This window comes from Mus caroli, chromosome 12, assembly GCF_900094665.2.
Source record: "Mus caroli chromosome 12, CAROLI_EIJ_v1.1, whole genome shotgun sequence".
In the NCBI taxonomy this organism is placed as follows: Eukaryota; Metazoa; Chordata; class Mammalia; order Rodentia; family Muridae; genus Mus; species Mus caroli.
The window spans coordinates 6206354-6210506 of record NC_034581.1 but is presented as its reverse complement, the minus strand read 5'-3'; positions in this window follow the sequence as shown (position 1 = coordinate 6210506).

Sequence of the window (4153 nt, the reverse complement as noted above, 5' to 3'; positions counted from 1 at the left end):
TTTTTCAAGACAGGATTTCTCTGTACAGCTCTGGCTGTCCTGGAACTCACTTTGTAGACCAGGCTGGCCTCGAACTCAGAAATCCGCCTGCCTCTGCCTCCCGAGTGCTGGGATTAAAGGCGACAACATTTCTAATCTTTAGAACTGCACCTAATTCCAGTTTGCCTCAAATTCATCAAGTGTGTAAGGAGTGGAGATGGTCCTATATTCTAGTGACATTTTCCAAACACTGATGTCATTCATTTTAACCTCATGAAATCCCTAAAAGGTTTGCTTACATTTATTTGCTGTTGGATTCTTAGTCTTCTAACTGTTAGCAACAACATCTCAGACAGTTAAAAAAAAAAAAAACTTTGCAAAGTTAAAAAAAATTATTGCAGACTAGAAACTAATGACTTCAGTCCTATGTGGAGAAAACAGTCAGTATTTTCCAGTCTCCACCTGTAACCAGCTTTAGGCTGTGAGCTACTGGTAAGCTGAAAAGCAGCAGACATCACTTGCAGCCCATAGCATGTTTTCCTCTCTCCCTTCTTTCTACAGAATCCCACTTATATCCACAGTGAGGAGTAATGCACAGAGATAGAATGTCTTACTCTCAAGCATGTTGTAGCTTGAAGTAGACAATGTGCTATGAGTGTATAAACTTACAAAGAGATCTGCCACGTAGGCAAGGGTTGGTTGCCTTTGCTGATTTAGAAGGTTTAGCTGGGTTGTGCCTTTAATCTGTCTTCTTTTTTTTCCCCTACCTGGAACACAGTGCTTATATCCCAAGGTAAAAGCTACTTTGGAAAATAAATAAATAAATAAATAAAACCTCTAACTATAAAGCCATTTCCTTGAACTGCACTGTTTCCAAACTGCCCATCTCCACATCTCTTATTCTATGGGCAAAAATGATCACATACAGAGCTATAGAGAAGACTCAGCAGTTAGGAACACTGTCTGCTTTTCCAGAGGACCTGGCTTCAATTCTCAGCACCCATATGGCAGCAAACACTGTAACTCCAGCTCCAGGGAACAGGATGCCCTCTTCTGGCTTCAGCAGGCGCCAGGCACATACACTGTGCACAGACAGGCAAAACACCCAAATACATAGAAAATAAGGTAAAATAAAAATAAAACCTACCATACAGCACACTCACAGACCCCAAACAACTCCCTGTCACACACCTGGGAACGAGGGAGACTCTCCTCCTGTTCATCCTGTCACCTGCACTGTTGTACAGAATTGCCACACTCAGCCTCCTTGGAACCCTGAAGGCCACCTCCGAGGGAATAATTTCTGCCGTCATGAAGAGTGCCCTGCTTCTCCACCCACACCCCACATTTATTTTTGGTTTTTGATGCCCTTTTTACTGTCATCTGTCTCTCATCAGTCTCCCATGAAGAATTCCAGCTACCAGTACTAACGACATTATACACAGTACCACCATTGATGCCAACATGAAATGGAAATACATATTTTTTTTGTTAGGGTGTATAAACTTCCTGCTTTAATGAAGCAGAGCTACACTGAAAGTTTATCTAACTCAGCTTATAATAAGAAAATGCCTTGGCGCATGTGTTTGTGTTATAAAGTATAGCTAAAATTAACACTTTTAAGACCACCTCCAACACACGAGTAAACCTTGTTATAAGCAAAAATGAAAATCAAGGCACAAGTTGATTAAAACACCAAACCAAATTAAATTTGATCTAATGGTGTTTACTTGTTTTAACATCTGGAAAAGTTTGGGCATACACTGCAAATATTTTTAACCTAATTTTAAAATAAATTATGCTTAGTTTCCACAGATGTATTTAAGTTGGGTCTTTTTAAAGAAATCATTTTTAAGCTTTTTTTTTTCTTTTTGCATTGAACAGGCAAGAATTTTGAGCACAAGGTGCCAGGGCTGGGCGGGAATCTACATATCTTCCCCGCCAGCCCTCACCACGTTGGTATATTACTTGAAAGAAAAACCTTCACATTTGTAGATATGAAACAAATGCATATGAGAGATCCCCTAACAAGGGAAGTGCGAGAGTGTAAGTATTTCTATTTACAGGGAGAAGAAGCCGTCAATGGGCGCTTCCCTGGTGGCCCTGAACTAGAGGGCATCCACTGGTCCTAAGAAAGCATGCGGTTTCTATGCGATTGGGTCATAGTTGTAAGTGTAAGTGATGGTGTGCAGGACTCGCATCCATGCTTCTCGTGCCTGCTCAGATGGAGTCAGCACAGGTGTGCAGACTTTCCACCACCTCCTTGATGCCTGCTGCTAAAGTGCACAGTTCTCGGAGCCCCGCCTCTGTACCTGGGAGTAATCCACGGTGCTACTGTATAAAGAAGAGACACCTGAAGTTTACGAGGAGTGATCTTGGGAAGACAGTGCTGTGCAGGGAATTAAAACATTTAGAAGAGCCCTGGCCCGCCTCTGTACAGCTTAAAATCCTAATGCGTTACTAGGGTTCTTCAAATTTGTCTGGTTGGTATCAGTTGTTTACTCTACATTTGTTTTGTTTTTGTTTTTGTTTTTGTTTTTGTTTTTGTTTTTGTTTTTGTTTTTGTTTTTGTTTGGTTGGCTTTTTGAGACAGGGTTTCTCTGTGTAGCCCTTGCTGTCCTGGAACTCACTTTGTAGACCAAGCTGGGATTAAAGGCGTGCGCCCGGCTAATCTATTTCTTTTTTTTTTTTTTTTAAGTTTTTTTTTTTTTTTTTTTTAAGATTTATTTATTTATTATATGTAAGTACACTGTAGCTGTCTTCAGACACCCCAGAAGAGGGTGCCAGATCTCGTTGCGGAATGGTTGTGAGCCACCATGTGGTTGCTGGGATTTGAACTCTGGACCTTCGGAAGAGCAGTCGGGTGCTCTTACCCACTGAGCCATCTCACCAGCCCGCTAATCTATTTCTTATTCTCTCTCCAGTAATGCTGCATTAATATTTGGTTTGCTACTGTGAGACCCAGCGTTTCTCCCTGAAAGGTAAAGCCCCTGGACGTTCCCCAAGCTTGTTTTTCCTGATCTCTAAAAATACAGCCAGAAAGAAGCGCTTTGTTCTATATAGCCAGCAAAAAGCCTTTTTGTTTCTGTGCCTTACAGCCAGAGATTCGATGATTGTGGGGAGACCTAGGCAGGCGCTTCCTTGGCTCCCTGTGCCAAGGACACAGAGATAGATTCCACAGAGAAGAGCTGTAGCCAAATTCCTCCCAATTCCTCCCAACTCCTCCAAATTCCTCAGCTAGCTGTTAAAAGCCCCCTACTGTTACTGCTTGGGCTGAACTCCCTTGCCCTGCTTGGTGAAAGGAATTCGTCCTCAGCTAGCTGACAATAAAGCCTCTTGCAGTTTGCATCAGGTGTGGTTTTCTCTTGAGTTATTGGGGTGCCGGCCAGCTCATCCCAGGACTTGAGCGGAGGTCTCCCCAGTTTTGGGGATCTTACACTACCTCTGTCTACACTACATTCACAAAAGGGGTATAACTTCTCCATGGGTAGGAACACCTTAGCTTTATGGTCCACCTTCTTCATCATAGCCTTACACAGGTGGCTATGAGTTCTGTGCACTGCTCATTAATCTCTTAGAAAGCTATACAGGATATTGTATATAGATAAAGGATCTGGGGATAAGGTTCAGTAAAAAAGAGGGAATCCATAAAGTACCCAAGTGAGGACGTCTCAGTCCCACTTGGGAGAAAGAAGAAAGCAATCTCAAGTGGGGAGGGAGGGAGGGACCTGGGAGGGAAAGTAGATGGAGGTGGTGGTGGGGGGGACCTGATCTGGTATTGGGTGAGGGAAAAGGATTGAAGCCCTGAGGGTCAGCAGAAAGAATGTAAACAAGCAACCTCAGGAAATAGGAAGTTGGTCGGACCCCCCAGAATGTACCAGAGACCTGGGAGGTGAGAGACTTCCAGGACTCAAAGGAAGGGACCTTAGATGAAATGCCTGACAGTAGGGAGAGGGACCTTAGCGAGCCCACCTCCAGCAAGAAGACAGGGCATCAAGTAAGGGATGGGGTTGCCATCCCACATTCACATCTCTGACCAATAATTGTTCCTGTCTGAAAGAATTACAGGGATGGAAATGGAGAGGAGCCTGAGGAAAAGAAGGTACAGAGACAGGCCCAAAGTAGGATCCACCTGAAGGGGAGGTCCCAAGGCCTGACGGTATTACTGAGGCTA